General features: G+C 59.5%; 3 non-coding genes and 3 pseudogenes across 3 annotated transcripts; all 6 read left to right on the top strand.

Moving 5' to 3' along the window:
• Nucleotides 1–1919: 1919 nt before the first annotated feature.
• LOC125974314 (5S ribosomal RNA) lies at nucleotides 1920–2038 on the top strand. The gene has a single exon (XR_007483485.1). It is a non-coding gene; the product is annotated as a 5S ribosomal RNA (ribosomal RNA).
• A 634-nt stretch (nucleotides 2039–2672) lies between these two features.
• On the top strand, nucleotides 2673–2791 carry LOC125974347 (5S ribosomal RNA; annotated as a pseudogene).
• Nucleotides 2792–3629: 838 nt separating this feature from the next.
• LOC125974259 (5S ribosomal RNA) lies at nucleotides 3630–3748 on the top strand. The gene has a single exon (XR_007483430.1). It is a non-coding gene; the product is annotated as a 5S ribosomal RNA (ribosomal RNA).
• An 876-nt stretch (nucleotides 3749–4624) lies between these two features.
• Nucleotides 4625–4743, top strand: LOC125974361 (5S ribosomal RNA; annotated as a pseudogene).
• A 7161-nt stretch (nucleotides 4744–11904) lies between these two features.
• On the top strand, nucleotides 11905–12023 carry LOC125974303 (5S ribosomal RNA). The gene has a single exon (XR_007483474.1). It is a non-coding gene; the product is annotated as a 5S ribosomal RNA (ribosomal RNA).
• An 875-nt stretch (nucleotides 12024–12898) lies between these two features.
• LOC125974372 (5S ribosomal RNA) lies at nucleotides 12899–13017 on the top strand (annotated as a pseudogene).
• Nucleotides 13018–17500: the final 4483 nt, after the last annotated feature.

The following is a 17500-nucleotide window of genomic DNA, read 5'->3' as shown; positions in this document are numbered from 1 at the left end:
GAGCTCGCCGGCCGCTGGAAGTCGAATGAGGCGCCGCGACCACCTCCGCGGTGCTTATAAACAGCCGATCCGCTCGGCGGGGGCTATTTTCGGCCACTTGGCTCGTGCGCACGGCCTCCCGGATGTGCCGGGCGGGTGCGCGAGCTCGCCGGCCGCTGGAAGTCGAATGAGGCGCCGCGACCACCTCCGCGGTGCTTATAAACAGCCGATCCGCTCGGCGGGGGCTATTTTCGGCCACTTGGCTCGTGCGCACGGCCTCCCGGATGTGCCGGGCGGGTGCGCGAGCTCGCTGGCCGCTGGAAGTCGAATGAGGCGCCGCGACCACCTCCGCGCTGCTTATAAACAGCCGATCCGCTCGGCGGGGGCTATTTTCGGCCACTTGGCTCGTGCGCACGGCCTCCCGGATGTGCCGGGCGGGTGCGCGAGCTCGCCGGCCGCTGGAAGTCGAATGAGGCGCCGCGACCACCTCCGCGGTGCTTATAAACAGCCGATCCGCTCGGCGGGGGCTATTTTCGGCCACTTGGCTCGTGCGCACGGCCTCCCGGATGTGCCGGGCGGGTGCGCGAGCTCGCCGGCCGCTGGAAGTCGAATGAGGCGCCGCGACCACCTCCGCGGTGCTTATAAACAGCCGATCCGCTCGGCGGGGGCTATTTTCGGCCACTTGGCTCGTGCGCACGGCCTCCCGGATGTGCCGGGCGGGTGCGCGAGCTCGCCGGCCGCTGGAAGTCGAATGAGGCGTCGCGACCACCTCCGCGGTGCTTATAAACAGCCGATCCGCTCGGCGGGGGCTATTTTCGGCCACTTGGCTCGTGCGCACGGCCTCCCGGATGTGCCGGGCGGGTGCGCGAGCTCGCCGGCCGCTGGAAGTCGAATGAGGCGCCGCGACCACCTCCGCGGTGCTTATAAACAGCCGATCCGCTCGGCGGGGGCTATTTTCGGCCACTTGGCTCGTGCGCACGGCCTCCCGGATGTGCCGGGCGGGTGCGCGAGCTCGCCGGCCGCTGGAAGTCGAATGAGGCGCCGCGACCACCTCCGCGGTGCTTATAAACAGCCGATCCGCTCGGCGGGGGCTATTTTCGGCCACTTGGCTCGTGCGCACGGCCTCCCGGATGTGCCGGGCGGGTGCGCGAGCTCGCCGGCCGCTGGAAGTCGAATGAGGCGCCGCGACCACCTCCGCGGTGCTTATAAACAGCCGATCCGCTCGGCGGGGGCTATTTTCGGCCACTTGGCTCGTGCGCACGGCCTCCCGGATGTGCCGGGCGGGTGCGCGAGCTCGCCGGCCGCTGGAAGTCGAATGAGGTGCCGCGATCTCCTCCGCGGTGCTTATAAAGTGCCGATCCGCTCGGCTTGGAGCTATTTCCGGCCTCCCGTTGGTGCCGGGCGGCGTGCGCGAGCTCGCCGGCCGCGATCTCCTCCGCGGTGCTTATAAACAGCAGCATGCGCACGGCCTCCCAGAATTTGAACACATTTCGTCAATAAATTTCGCATATTGAATTTTGAAGTTTAATATAATGCAACAATTGAGCTCGACTTATACAAAGTATATATCATAAAATCGTAAATTTCCGTCGAATTTTAGGGGGTCGACTTATACACCGAGTCGACCTGTACACCGGCAAATACGGTAAATACGATTAAATAAAATGATACGACTGGCATAAAAACAAATATAAACCACATAAAAATAAAAGTCACCATTACGTTGAATTATTGGGAGCACCGAGCTTGTTTCTCAGAAACGAGCCGGTCCCATCCAGGCGTAATCGGAGACAATGAAACCCGAAGTGGTTAAGGTTTGTCTTTTAATGCAGGATGCTTGGTCTCCATGTGCCGAAGCAGTTTTGAAGGCTTCATTGGCTCGCTCGCTAGTTTCAGGGGCGATTGTGTCTATAAAATGCAAAATGTTGGTTCACCTCACGGCTTACGGCCATACTACCCTGAGAACGCCCGATCTCGTCCGATCTCGGAAGCTAAGCAGGGTCGGGCCTGGTTAGTACTTGGATGGGAGACCGCCTGGGAATACCAGGTGCTGTAAGCTTTTTCTTTTTCTTATGTGCACTTCAATCGTTTAAGAAGCTATTTTTTACAACACCCATCACGAATGGCATCCGGAAACAGCAAGCCTAATTTAAACTCCGACATTGAAACTATAACACGAGTTTGAAAGCTATATTATGTGGTGACATCCACAGCATTGTAGTTAAATTTTTTACCGCTAGAGAGCAGACTATGTACAGTGAGCATGGCTCCCTGTGAACTCAAAGCAGCAGGCTTGACTTGTAAAAGAACCCAACACAACAATTCCATGAAGTGTTTTTAAACTTTTCAAGGCATTTATTTTGATTCAGCAAAATGCAGGTCGCAACGGCAAATTCGTGCTACCGCATAAAAAGCTGTCAATAACTTTTCATGATAGCCATGTTTCCAGAAAACACCAAAAGCCTTGGAAGAAAGCCTGTTTCGGCCCTGGTTGTAAAAAAAACAAAAAAAAAAAAACAAAAGGGAAGGGTGACCGTCCGGGAATACCAGGTGCTGAAAGCCTTTTTTTTTTTTTTTTTCCCACGTCAATTGTGAAAGGAAACTTTTACCACAGCCATCAAGTCCCGCCGCTGCTTGGCATGGTTTCAGGGGCGATTGTGTCTATAAAATGAAAAATTCTGAGCCGTCTCACGGCTTACGGCCATACTACCCTGAGAGCGCCCGATCTCGTCCGATCTCGGAGGCTAAGCAGGGTCGGGCCTGGTAAGTACTTGGATGGGACACCGCCTGGGAATACCATTTACCGTAAGCTTTTTTTTTTTTTTTTCTTATGTGCACTTCAATCGTTTAAGCCAAGAACTTTTTACAGCACCCATCACGAATGGCATTCGGAAACTGCAAGCCTAGTTTGAACTCCGACACTGAAACTACAACACGAGTTTAAAACCTACATTGTGTGGCGACAGCCATAGCATTGCAGTTCACGTTTTTACCGCTAGAGGACAGACTATGTACAGTGAATAAAGAGCATGGCTCCCTGTGAACTCAAAGCAGCAGTCTTTAGTTGTAAAAGAACCCAGCACAACACATTGCGCTTCCATGTAGTGTTTTTACCTTTTTCATGACATTTATTTTGATACAGCCAAATGCAGGTTTTGTGCACTTCACTTTTCCGTTGGGCATTCGCGTAGAACCCTATTCCAGTTACGGCCAGATTCTTTTAGACTAGTGGTCCCCAAACTTTCTTGCGCCACGGACCGGCTACGCGTCAGAAATATTTTTGCGGACCTGCCTTTATATATATAAATAAACAATAAATCTATATAAATAAATACTACATTTATAATAAATATATATAAATAGGATTAAATAAAATGATACGACTGGCATAAAAACAAATATAAACCACATAAAAATAAAAGTCACCATTACGTTGAATTATTGGGAGCACCGAGCTTGTTTCTCAGAAACGAGCCGGTCCCATCCAGGCGTAATCGGAGACAATGAAACCCGAAGTGGTTAAGGTTTGTTTTTTAATGCAGGATGCTTGGTCTCCATGTGCCGAAGCAGTTTTGAAGGCTTCATTGGCTCGCTCGCTAGTTTCAGGGGCGATTGTGTCTATAAAATGCAAAATGTTGGGTCACCTCACGGCTTACGGCCATACTACCCTGAGAACGCCCGATCTCGTCCGATCTGGGAAGCTAAGCAGGGTCGGGCCTGGTTAGTACTTGGATGGGAGACCGCCTGGGAATACCAGGTGCTGTAAGCTTTTTCTTTTTCTTATGTGCACTTCAATCGTTTAAGAAGCTATTTTTTACAACACCCATCACGAATGGCATCCGGAAACAGCAAGCCTAATTTAAACTCCGACATTGAAACTATAACACGAGTTTGAAAGCTATATTATGTGGTGACATCCACAGCATTGTAGTTAAATTTTTTACCGCTAGAGAGCAGACTATGTACAGTGAGCATGGCTCCCTGTGAACTCAAAGCAGCAGGCTTGACTTGTAAAAGAACCCAACACAACACTTCCATGAAGTAATTGTACTAAGTTCATTCTGTTTTTCCTTATTTAATCACTTCACTGGTTTCTTTTATATCAAACAAATTGTTTTAGGTTATTCACCTGACATGTTGATCCATCAGCTGATAAAGACGCGTCACCATCACATCTGTGACACTCTGATGAAGGCGGAAGAAACCGCCGAAACATGTCAGGTGAATAACCTAAAACAATTTGTTTGATATAAAAGAAACCAGTGAAGTGACTTCCATGAAGTGTTTTTAAACTTTTCAAGGCATTTATTTTGATTCAGCAAAATGCAGGTCGCAACGGCAAATTCGTGCTACCGCATAAAAAGCTGTCAATAACTTTTCATGATAGCCATGTTTCCAGAAAACACCAAAAGCCTTGGAAGAAAGCCTGTTTCGGCCCTGGTTGTAAAAAAAACAAAAAAAAAAAAAAAACAAAAGGGAAGGGTGACCGTCCGGGAATACCAGGTGCTGAAAGCCTTTTTTTTTTTTTTTTCCCACGTCAATTGTGAAAGGAAACTTTTACCACAGCCATCAAGTCCCGCCGCTGCTTGGCATGGTTTCAGGGGCGATTGTGTCTATAAAATGAAAAATTCTGAGCGGTCTCACGGCTTACGGCAATACTACCCTGAGAGCGCCCGCTCTCGTCCGACCTCGGAGGCTAAGCAGGGTCGGGCCTGGTTAGTACTTGGATGGGAGACCGCCTGGGAATACCAGTTACCGTAAGCTTTTTTTTTTTTTTTTTTTTTTTTCTTATGTGCACTTCAATCGTTTAAGCCAAGAACTTTTTACAGCACCCATCACGAATGGCATTCGGAAACTGCAAGCCTAGTTTGAACTCCGACACTGAAACTACAACACGAGTTTAAAACCTACATTGTGTGGCGACAGCCATAGCATTGCAGTTCACGTTTTTACCGCTAGAGGACAGACTATGTACAGTGAATAAAGAGCATGGCTCCCTGTGAACTCAAAGCAGCAGTCTTTACTTGTAAAAGAACCCAGCACAACACATTGCGCTTCCATGTAGTGTTTTTACCTTTTTCATGACATTTATTTTGATACAGCCAAATGCAGGTTTTGTGCACTTCACTTTTCCGTTGGGCATTCGCGTAGAACCCTATTCCAGTTACGGCCAGATTCTTTTAGACTAGTGGTCCCCAAACTTTCTTGCGCCACGGACCGGCTACGCGTCAGAAATATTTTTGCGGACCTGCCTTTATATATATAAATAAACAATAAATCAATATAAATAAATACTACATTTATAATAAGTATATATACCGTATTTGCCGGTGTATTGGTCGACCTTTTTCGATCCAAAATCGACCGAAAAAAATCGACCTCGACTTATACACCGAGTCATAAAATTTAACTTCGTATTCATCGCTTCAAATGTGATGGTAACCAAGGCCGTTTCTCATGCATCTCATTGTGCGTTGCACTTAGAAAATTTGAACCGGGCGGCGTGCGCGAGTGCGCGGCCCGCTGGAAGTCGAATGAGGCGCCGCGACCACCTCCGCGGTGCTTATAAACCGCCGATCCGCTCGGCGGGGGCTATTTTCGGCCACTTGGCTCGTGCGCACGGCCTCCCGGATGTGCCGGGCGGGTGCGCGAGCTCGCCGGCCGCTGGAAGTCGAATGAGGCGCCGCGACCACCTCCGCGGTGCTTATAAACAGCCGATCCGCTCGGCGGGGGCTATTTTCGGCCACTTGGCTCGTGCGCACGGCCTCCCGGATGTGCCGGGCGGGTGCGCGAGCTCGCCGGCCGCTGGAAGTCGAATGAGGCGCCGCGACCACCTCCGCGGTGCTTATAAACAGCCGATCCGCTCGGCGGGGGCTATTTTCGGCCACTTGGCTCGTGCGCACGGCCTCCCGGATGTGCCGGGCGGGTGCGCGAGCTCGCCGGCCGCTGGAAGTCGAATGAGGCGCCGCGACCACCTCCGCGGTGCTTATAAACAGCCGATCCGCTCGGCGGGGGCTATTTTCGGCCACTTGGCTCGTGCGCACGGCCTCCCGGATGTGCCGGGCGGGTGCGCGAGCTCGCCGGCCGCTGGAAGTCGAATGAGGCGCCGCGACCACCTCCGCGGTGCTTATAAACAGCCGATCCGCTCGGCGGGGGCTATTTTCGGCCACTTGGCTCGTGCGCACGGCCTCCCGGATGTGCCGGGCGGGTGCGCGAGCTCGCCGACCGCTGTAAGTCGAATGAGGCGCCGCGACCACCTCCGCGGTGCTTATAAACAGCCGATCCGCTCGGCGGGGGCTATTTTCGGCCACTTGGCTCGTGCGCACGGCCTCCCGGATGTGCCGGGCGGGTGCGCGAGCTCGCCGGCCGCTGGAAGTCGAATGAGGCGCCGCGACCACCTCCGCGGTGCTTATAAACAGCCGATCCGCTCGGCGGGGGCTATTTTCGGCCACTTGGCTCGTGCGCACGGCCTCCCGGATGTGCCGGGCGGGTGCGCGAGCTCGCCGGAAGTCGAATGAGGCGCCGCGACCACCTCCGCGGTGCTTATAAACAGCCGATCCGCTCGGCGGGGGCTATTTTCGGCCACTTGGCTCGTGCGCACGGCCTCCCGGATGTGCCGGGCGGGTGCGCGAGCTCGCCGGCCGCTGGAAGTCGAATGAGGCGCCGCGACCACCTCCGCGGTGCTTATAAACAGCCGATCCGCTCGGCGGGGGCTATTTTCGGCCACTTGGCTCGTGCGCACGGCCTCCCGGATGTGCCGGGCGGGTGCGCGATCTCGCCGGCCGCTGGAAGTCGAATGAGGCGCCGCGACCACCTCCGCGGTGCTTATAAACCGCCGATCCGCTCGGCGGGGGCTATTTTCGGCCACTTGGCTCGTGCGCACGGCCTCCCGGATGTGCCGGGCGGGTGCGCGAGCTCGCCGGCCGCTGGAAGTCGAATGAGGCGCCGCGACCACCTCCGCGGTGCTTATAAACAGCCGATCCGCTCGGCGGGGGCTATTTTCGGCCACTTGGCTCGTGCGCACGGCCTCCCGGATGTGCCGGGCGGGTGCGCGAGCTCGCCGGCCGCTGGAAGTCGAATGAGGCGCCGCGACCACCTCCGCGGTGCTTATAAACAGCCGATCTGCTCGGCGGGGGCTATTTTCGGCCACTTGGCTCGTGCGCACGGCCTCCCGGATGTGCCGGGCGGGTGCGCGAGCTCGCCGGCCGCTGGAAGTCGAATGAGGCGCCGCGACCACCTCCGCGGTGCTTATAAACAGCCGATCCGCTCGGCGGGGGCTATTTTCGGCCACTTGGCTCGTGCGCACGGCCTCCCGGATGTGCCGGGCGGGTGCGCGAGCTCGCCGACCGCTGTAAGTCGAATGAGGCGCCGCGACCACCTCCGCGGTGCTTATAAACAGCCGATCCGCTCGGCGGGGGCTATTTTCGGCCACTTGGCTCGTGCGCACGGCCTCCCGGATGTGCCGGGCGGGTGCGCGAGCTCGCCGGCCGCTGGAAGTCGAATGAGGCGCCGCGACCACCTCCGCGGTGCTTATAAACAGCCGATCCGCTCGGCGGGGGCTATTTTCGGCCACTTGGCTCGTGCGCACGGCCTCCCGGATGTGCCGGGCGGGTGCGCGAGCTCGCCGGAAGTCGAATGAGGCGCCGCGACCACCTCCGCGGTGCTTATAAACAGCCGATCCGCTCGGCGGGGGCTATTTTCGGCCACTTGGCTCGTGCGCACGGCCTCCCGGATGTGCCGGGCGGGTGCGCGAGCTCGCCGGCCGCTGGAAGTCGAATGAGGCGCCGCGACCACCTCCGCGGTGCTTATAAACAGCCGATCCGCTCGGCGGGGGCTATTTTCGGCCACTTGGCTCGTGCGCACGGCCTCCCGGATGTGCCGGGCGGGTGCGCGATCTCGCCGGCCGCTGGAAGTCGAATGAGGCGCCGCGACCACCTCCGCGGTGCTTATAAACAGCCGATCCGCTCGGCGGGGGCTATTTTCGGCCACTTGGCTCGTGCGCACGGCCTCCCGGATGTGCCGGGCGGGTGCGCGAGCTCGCCGGCCGCTGGAAGTCGAATGAGGCGCCGCGACCACCTCCGCGGTGCTTATAAACAGCCGATCCGCTCGGCGGGGGCTATTTTCGGCCACTTGGCTTGTGCGCACGGCCTCCCGGATGTGCCGGGCGGGTGCGCGAGCTCGCCGGCCGCTGGAAGTCGAATGAGGCGCCGCGACCACCTCCGCGGTGCTTATAAACAGCCGATCCGCTCGGCGGGGGCTATTTTCGGCCACTTGGCTCGTGCGCACGGCCTCCCGGATGTGCCGGGCGGGTGCGCGGGCTCGCCGGCCGCTGGAAGTCGAATGAGGCGCCGCGACCACCTCCTCGGTGCTTATAAACAGCCGATCCGCTCGGCGGGGGCTATTTTCGGCCACTTGGCTCGTGCGCACGGCCTCCCGGATATGCCGGGCGGGTGCGCGAGCTCGCCGGCCGCTGGAAGTCGAATGAGGCGCCGCGACCACCTCCGCGGTGCTTATAAACAGCCGATCCGCTCGGCGGGGGCTATTTTCGGCCACTTGGCTCGTGCGCACGGCCTCCCGGATGTGCCGGGCGGGTGCGCGAGCTCGCCGGCCGCTGGAAGTCGAATGAGGCGCCGCGACCACCTCCGCGGTGCTTATAAACAGCCGATCCGCTCGGCGGGGGCTATTTTCGGCCACTTGGCTCGTGCGCACGGCCTCCCGGATGTGCCGGGCGGGTGCGCGAGCTCGCCGGCCGCTGGAAGTCGAATGAGGCGCCGCGACCACCTCCGCGGTGCTTATAAACAGCCGATCCGCTCGGCGGGGGCTATTTTCGGCCACTTGGCTCGTGCGCACGGCCTCCCGGATGTGCCGGGCGGGTGCGCGAGCTCGCCGGCCGCTGGAAGTCGAATGAGGCGCCCGACCACCTCCGCGGTGCTTATAAACAGCCGATCCGCTCGGCGGGGGCTATTTTCGGCCACTTGGCTCGTGCGCACGGCCTCCCGGATGTGCCGGGCGGGTGCGCGAGCTCGCCGGCCGCTGGAAGTCGAATGAGGCGCCGCGACCACCTCCGCGGTGCTTATAAACAGCCGATCCGCTCGGCGGGGGCTATTTTCGGCCACTTGGCTCGTGCGCACGGCCTCCCGGATGTGCCGGGCGGGTGCGCGAGCTCGCCGGCCGCTTGAAGTCGAATGAGGCGCCGCGACCACCTCCGCGGTGCTTATAAACAGCCGATCCTCTCGGCGGGGGCTATTTTCGGCCACTTGGCTCGTGCGCACGGCCTCCCGGATGTGCCGGGCGGGTGCGCGAGCTCGCCGGCCGCTGGAAGTCGAATGAGGCGCCGCGACCACCTCCGCGGTGCTTATAAACAGCCGATCCGCTCGGCGGGGGCTATTTTCGGCCACTTGGCTCGTGCGCACGGCCTCCCGGATGTGCCGGGCGGGTGCGCGAGCTCGCCGGCCGCTGGAAGTCGAATGAGGCGCCGCGACCACCTCCGCGGTGCTTATAAACAGCCGATCCGCTCGGCGGGGGCTATTTTCGGCCACTTGGCTCGTGCGCACGGCCTCCCGGATGTGCCGGGCGGGTGCGCGAGCTCGCCGCCCGCCGGAAGTCGAATGAGGCGCCGCGACCACCTCCGCGGTGCTTATAAACAGCCGATCCGCTCGGCGGGGGCTATTTTCGGCCACTTGGCTCGTGCGCACGGCCTCCCGGATGTGCCGGTCGGGTGCGCGAGCTCGCCGGCCGCTGGAAGTCGAATGAGGCGCCGCGACCACCTCCGCGGTGCTTATAAACAGCCGATACGCTCGGCGGGGGCTATTTTCGGCCACTTGGCTCGTGCGCACGGCCTCCCGGATGTGCCGGGCGGGTGCGCGAGCTCGCTGGCCGCTGGAAGTCGAATGAGGCGCCGCGACCACCTCCGCGGTGCTTATAAACAGCCGATCCGCTCGGCGGGGGCTATTTTCGGCCACTTGGCTCGTGCGCACGGCCTCCCGGATGTGCCGGGCGGGTGCGCGAGCTCGCCGGCCGCTGGAAGTCGAATGAGGCGCCGCGACCACCTCCGCGGTGCTTATAAACAGCCGATCCGCTCGGCGGGGGCTATTTTCGGCCACTTGGCTCGTGCGCACGGCCTCCCGGATGTGCCGGGCGGGTGCGCGAGCTCGCCGGCCGCTGGAAGTCGAATGAGGCGCCGCGACCACCTCCGCGGTGCTTATAAACAGCCGATCCGCTCGGCGGGGGCTATTTTCGGCCACTTGGCTCGTGCGCACGGCCTCCCGGATGTGCCGGGCGGGTGCGCGAGCTCGCCGGCCGCTGGAAGTCGAATGAGGCGCCGCGACCACCTCCGCGGTGCTTATAAACAGCCGATCCGCTCGGCGGGGGGCTATTTTCGGCCACTTGGCTCGTGCGCACGGCCTCCCGGATGTGCCGGGCGGGTGCGCGAGCTCGCCGGCCGCTGGAAGTCGAATGAGGCGCCGCGACCACCTCCGCGGTGCTTATAAACAGCCGATCCGCTCGGCGGGGGCTATTTTCGGCCACTTGGCTCGTGCGCACGGCCTCCCGGATGTGCCGGGCGGGTGCGCGGGCTCGCCGGCCGCTGGAAGTCGAATGAGGCGCCGCGACCACCTCCGCGGTGCTTATAAACAGCCGATCCGCTCGGCGGGGGCTATTTTCGGCCACTTGGCTCGTGCGCACGGCCTCCCGGATGTGCCGGGCGGGTGCGCGAGCTCGCCGGCCGCTGGAAGTCGAATGAGGCGCCGCGACCACCTCCGCGGTGCTTATAAACAGCCGATCCGCTCGGCGGGGGCTATTTTCGGTCACTTGGCTCGTGCGCACGGCCTCCCGGATGTGCCGGGCGGGTGCGCGAGCTCGCCGGCCGCTGGAAGTCGAATGAGGCGCCGCGACCACCTCCGCGGTGCTTATAAACAGCCGATCCGCTCGGCGGGGGCTATTTTCGGCCACTTGGCTCGTGCGCACGGCCTCCCGGATGTGCCGGGCGGGTGCGCGAGCTCGCCGGCCGCTGGAAGTCGAATGAGGCGCCCGACCACCTCCGCGGTGCTTATAAACAGCCGATCCGCTCGGCGGGGGCTATTTTCGGCCACTTGGCTCGTGCGCACGGCCTCCCGGATGTGCCGGGCGGGTGCGCGAGCTCGCCGGCCGCTGGAAGTCGAATGAGGCGCCGCGACCACCTCCGCGGTGCTTATAAACAGCCGATCCGCTCGGCGGGGGCTATTTTCGGCCACTTGGCTCGTGCGCACGGCCTCCCGGATGTGCCGGGCGGGTGCGCGAGCTCGCCGGCGGCTGGAAGTCCAATGAGGCGCCGCGATCTCCTCCGCGGTGCTTATAAAGTGCCGATCCGCTCGGCTTGGAGCTATTTCCGGCCTCCCGTTGGTGCCGGGCGGCGTGCGCGAGCTCGCCGGCCGCGATCTCCTCCGCGGTGCTTATAAACAGCAGCATGCGCACGGCCTCCCAGAATTTGAACACATTTCGTCAATAAATTTCGCATATTGAATTTTGAAGTTTAATATAATGCAACAATTGAGCTCGACTTATACAAAGGATATATCATAAAATCGTAAATTTCCGTCGAATTTTAGGGGGTCGACTTATACACCGAGTCGACCTGTACACCGGCAAATACGGTAAATACGATTAAATAAAATGATACGACTGGCATAAAAACAAATATAAACCACATAAAAATAAAAGTCACCATTACGTTGAATTATTGGGAGCACCGAGCTTGTTTCTCAGAAACGAGCCGGTCCCATCCAGGCGTAATCGGAGACAATGAAACCCGAAGTGGTTAAGGTTTGTCTTTTAATGCAGGATGCTTGGTCTCCATGTGCCGAAGCAGTTTTGAAGGCTTCATTGGCTCGCTCGCTAGTTTCAGGGTCGATTGTGTCTATAAAATGCAAAATGTTGGGTCACCTCACGGCTTACGGCCATACTACCCTGAGAACGCCCGATCTCGTCCGATCTCGGAAGCTAAGCAGGGTCGGGCCTGGTTAGTACTTGGATGGGAGACCGCCTGGGAATACCAGGTGCTGTAAGCTTTTTCTTTTTCTTATGTGCACTTCAATCGTTTAAGAAGCTATTTTTTACAACACCCATCACGAATGGCATCCGGAAACAGCAAGCCTAATTTAAACTCCGACATTGAAACTATAACACGAGTTTGAAAGCTATATTATGTGGTGACATCCACAGCATTGTAGTTAAATTTTTTACCGCTAGAGAGCAGACTATGTACAGTGAGCATGGCTCCCTGTGAACTCAAAGCAGCAGGCTTGACTTGTAAAAGAACCCAACACAACACTTCCATGAAGTAATTGTACTAAGTTCATTTTGTTTTTCCTTATTTAATCACTTCACTGGTTTCTTTTATATCAAACAAATTGTTTTAGGTTATTCACCTGACATGTTGATCCATCAGCTGATAAAGACGCGTCACCATCACATCTGTGACACTCTGATGAAGGCGGAAGAAACCGCCGAAACATGTCAGGTGAATAACCTAAAACAATTTGTTTGATATAAAAGAAACCAGTGAAGTGACTTCCATGAAGTGTTTTTAAACTTTTCAAGGCATTTATTTTGATTCAGCAAAATGCAGGTCGCAACGGCAAATTCGTGCTACCGCATAAAAAGCTGTCAATAACTTTTCATGATAGCCATGTTTCTAGAAAACACCAAAAGCCTTGGAAGAAAGCCTGTTTCGGCCCTGGTTGTAAAAAAAACAAAAAAAAAAAAAACAAAAGGGAAGGGTGACCGTCCGGGAATACCAGGTGCTGAAAGCCTTTTTTTTTTTTTTTTTCCCACGTCAATTGTGAAAGGAAACTTTTACCACAGCCATCAAGTCCCGCCGCTGCTTGGCATGGTTTCAGGGGCGATTGTGTCTATAAAATGAAAAATTCTGAGCGGTTTCACGGCTTACGGCAATACTACCCTGAGAGCGCCCGCTCTCGTCCGATCTCGGAGGCTAAGCAGGGTCGGGCCTGGTTAGTACTTGGATGGGAGACCGCCTGGGAATACCAGTTACCGAAAGCTTTTTTTTTTTTTTTTTTTTTCTTATGTGCACTTCAATCGTTTAAGCCAAGAACTTTTTACAGCACCCATCACGAATGGCATTCGGAAACTGCAAGCCTAGTTTGAACTCCGACACTGAAACTACAACACGAGTTTAAAACCTACATTGTGTGGCGACAGCCATAGCATTACAGTTCACGTTTTTACCGCTAGAGGACAGACTATGTACAGTGAATAAAGAGCATGGCTCCCTGTGAACTCAAAGCAGCAGTCTTTACTTGTAAAAGAACCCAGCACAACACATTGCGCTTCCATGTAGTGTTTTTACCTTTTTCATGACATTTATTTTGATACAGCCAAATGCAGGTTTTGTGCACTTCACTTTTCCGTTGGGCATTCGCGTAGAACCCTATTCCAGTTACGGCCAGATTCTTTTAGACTAGTGGTCCCCAAACTTTCTTGCGCCACGGACCGGCTACGCGTCAGAAATATTTTTGCGGACCTGCCTTTATATATATAAATAAACAATAAATCAATATAAATAAATACTACATTTATAATAAGTATATATACCGTATTTGCCGGTGTATTGGTCGACCTTTTTCGATCCAAAATCGACCGAAAAAAATCGACCTCGACTTATACACCGAGTCATAAAATTTAACTTCGTATTCATCGCTTCAAATGTGATGGTAACCAAGGCCGTTTCTCATGCATCTCATTGTGCGTTGCACTTAGAAAATTTGAACCGGGCGGCGTGCGCGAGTGCGCGGCCCGCTGGAAGTCGAATGAGGCGCCGCGACCACCTCCGCGGTGCTTATAAACAGCCGATCCGCTCGGCGGGGGCTATTTTCGGCCACTTGGCTCGTGCGCACGGCCTCCCGGATGTGCCGGGCGGGTGCGCGAGCTCGCCGCCCGCCGGAAGTCGAATGAGGCGCCGCGACCACCTCCGCGGTGCTTATAAACAGCCGATCCGCTCGGCGGGGGCTATTTTCGGCCACTTGGCTCGTGCGCACGGCCTCCCGGATGTGCCGGGCGGGTGCGCGAGCTCGCCGGCCGCTGGAAGTCGAATGAGGCGCCGCGACCACCTCCGCGGTGCTTATAAACAGCCGATCCGCTCGGCGGGGGCTATTTTCGGCCACTTGACTCGTGCGCACGGCCTCCCGGATGTGCCGGGCGGGTGCGCGAGCTCGCCGGCCGCTGGAAGTCGAATGAGGCGCCGCGACCACCTCCGCGGTGCTTATAAACAGCCGATCCGCTCGGCGGGGGCTATTTTCGGCCACTTGGCTCGTGCGCACGGCCTCCCGGATGTGCCGGGCGGGTGCGCGAGCTCGCCGGCCGCTGGAAGTCGAATGAGGCGCCGCGACCACCTCCGCGGTGCTTATAAACAGCCGATCCGCTCGGCGGGGGCTATTTTCGGCCACTTGGCTCGTGCGCACGGCCTCCCGGATGTGCCGGGCGGGTGCGCGAGCTCGCCGGCCGCTGGAAGTCGAATGAGGCGCCGCGACCACCTCCGCGGTGCTTATAAACAGCCGATCCGCTCGGCGGGGGCTATTTTCGGCCACTTGGCTCGTGCGCACGGCCTCCCGGATGTGCCGGGCGGGCGCGCGAGCTCGCCGGCCGCTGGAAGTCGAATGAGGCGCCGCGACCACCTCCGCGGTGCTTATAAACAGCCGATCCGCTCGGCGGGGGCTATTTTCGGCCACTTGGCTCGTGCGCACGGCCTCCCGGATGTGCCGGGCGGGTGCGCGAGCTCGCCGGCCGCTGGAAGTCGAATGAGGCGCCGCGACCACCACCGCGGTGCTTATAAACAGCCGATCCGCTCGGCGGGGGCTATTTTCGGCCACTTGGCTCGTGCGCACGGCCTCCCGGATGTGCCGGGCGGGTGCGCGAGCTCGCCGGCCGCTGGAAGTCGAATGAGGCGCCGCGACCACCTCCGCGGTGCTTATAAACAGCCGATTCGCTCGGCGGGGGCTATTTTCGGCCACTTGGCTCGTGCGCACGGCCTCCCGGATGTGCCGGGCGGGTGCGCGATCTCGCCGGCCGCTGGAAGTCGAATGAGGCGCCGCGACCACCTCCGCGGTGCTTATAAACAGCCGATCCGCTTGGCGGGGGCTATTTTCGGCCACTTGGCTCGTGCGCACGGCCTCCCGGATGTGCCGGGCGGGTGCGCGAGCTCGCCGGCCGCTGGAAGTCGAATGAGGCGCCGCGACCACCTCCGCGGTGCTTATAAACTGCCGATCCGCTCGGCGGGGGCTATTTTCGGCCACTTGGCTCGTGCGCACGGCCTCCCGGATGTGCCGGGCGGGTGCGCGAGCTCGCCGGCCGCTTGAAGTCGAATGAGGCGCCGCGACCACCTCCGCGGTGCTTATAAACAGCCGATCCGCTCGGCGGGGGCTATTTTCGGCCACTTGGCTCGTGCGCACGGCCTCCCGGATGTGCCGGGCGGGTGCGCGAGCTCGCCGCCCGCCGGAAGTCGAATGAGGCGCCGCGACCACCTCCGCGGTGCTTATAAACAGCCGATCCGCTCGGCGGGTGCTATTTTCGGCCACTTGGCTCGTGCGCACGGCCTCCCGGATGTGCCGGGCGGGTGCGCGAGCTCGCCGGCCGCTGGAATTCGAATGAGGCGCCGCGACCACCTCCGCGGTGCTTATAAACGGCCGATCCGCTCGGCGGGGGCTATTTTCGGCCACTTGGCTCGTGCGCACGGCCTCCCGGATGTGCCGGGCGGGTGCGCGAGCTCGCCGGGCGCTGGAAGTCGAATGAGGCGCCGCGACCACCTCCGCGGTGCTTATAAACAGCCGATCCGCTCGGCGGGGGCTATTTTCGGCCACTTGGCTCGTGCGCACGGCCTCCCGGATGTGCCGGGCGGGTGCGCGAGCTCGCCGGCCGCTGGAAGTCGAATGAGGCGCCGCGACCACCTCCGCGGTGCTTATAAACAGCCGATCCGCTCGGCGGGGGCTATTTTCGGCCACTTGGCTCGTGCGCACGGCCTCCCGGATGTGCCGGGCGGGTGCGCGAGCTCGCCGGCCGCTGGAAGTCGAATGAGGCGCCGCGACCACCTCCGCGGTGCTTATAAACAGCCGATCCGCTCGGCGGGGGCTATTTTCGGCCACTTGGCTCGTGCGCACGGCCTCCCGGATGTGCCGGGCGGGTGCGCGAGCTCGCCGGCCGCTGGAAGTCGAATGAGGCGCCGCGACCACCTCCGCGGTGCTTATAAACAGCCGATCCGCTCGGCGGGGGCTATTTTCGGCCACTTGGCTCGTGCGCACGGCCTCCCGGATGTGCCGGGCGGGTGCGCGAGCTCGCTGGCCGCTGGAAGTCGAATGAGGCGCCGCGACCACCTCCGCGCTGCTTATAAACAGCCGATCCGCTCGGCGGGGGCTATTTTCGGCCACTTGGCTCGTGCGCACGGCCTCCCGGATGTGCCGGGCGGGTGCGCGAGCTCGCCGGCCGCTGGAAGTCGAATGAGGCGCCGCGACCACCTCCGCGGTGCTTATAAACAGCCGATCCGCTCGGCGGGGGCTATTTTCGGCCACTTGGCTCGTGCGCACGGCCTCCCGGATGTGCCGGGCGGGTGCGCGAGCTCGCCGGCCGCTGGAAGTCGAATGAGGCGCCGCGACCACCTCCGCGGTGCTTATAAACAGCCGATCCGCTCGGCGGGGGCTATTTTCGGTCACTTGGCTCGTGCGCACGGCCTCCCGGATGTGCCGGGCGGGTGCGCGAGCTCGCCGGCCGCTGGAAGTCGAATGAGGCGTCGCGACCACCTCCGCGGTGCTTATAAACAGCCGATCCGCTCGGCGGGGGCTATTTTCGGCCACTTGGCTCGTGCGCACGGCCTCCCGGATGTGCCGGGCGGGTGCGCGAGCTCGCCGGCCGCTGGAAGTCGAATGAGGCGCCGCGACCACCTCCGCGGTGCTTATAAACAGCCGATCCGCTCGGCGGGGGCTATTTTCGGCCACTTGGCTCGTGCGCACGGCCTCCCGGATGTGCCGGGCGGGTGCGCGAGCTCGCCGGCCGCTGGAAGTCGAATGAGGCGCCGCGACCACCTCCGCGGTGCTTATAAACAGCCGATCCGCTCGGCGGGGGCTATTTTCGGCCACTTGGCTCGTGCGCACGGCCTCCCGGATGTGCCGGGCGGGTGCGCGAGCTCGCCGGCCGCTGGAAGTCGAATGAGGCGCCGCGACCACCTCCGCGGTGCTTATAAACAGCCGATCCGCTCGGCGGGGGCTATTTTCGGCCACTTGGCTCGTGCGCACGGCCTCCCGGATGTGCCGGGCGGGTGCGCGAGCTCGCCGGCCGCTGGAAGTCGAATGAGGCGCCGCGATCTCCTCCGCGGTGCTTATAAAGTGCCGATCCGCTCGGCTTGGAGCTATTTCCGGCCTCCCGTTGGTGCCGGGCGGCGTGCGCGAGCTCGCCGGCCGCGATCTCCTCCGCGGTGCTTATAAACAGCAGCATGCGCACGGCCTCCCAGAATTTGAACACATTTCGTCAATAAATTTCG

This window comes from Syngnathus scovelli, chromosome 8 (genome assembly GCF_024217435.2).
Source record: "Syngnathus scovelli strain Florida chromosome 8, RoL_Ssco_1.2, whole genome shotgun sequence".
Classification (NCBI taxonomy): domain Eukaryota; kingdom Metazoa; phylum Chordata; class Actinopteri; order Syngnathiformes; family Syngnathidae; genus Syngnathus; species Syngnathus scovelli.
The sequence above is the reverse complement of the archived record's forward strand: the minus strand, read 5'-3'. Positions and strand labels throughout refer to the sequence as shown.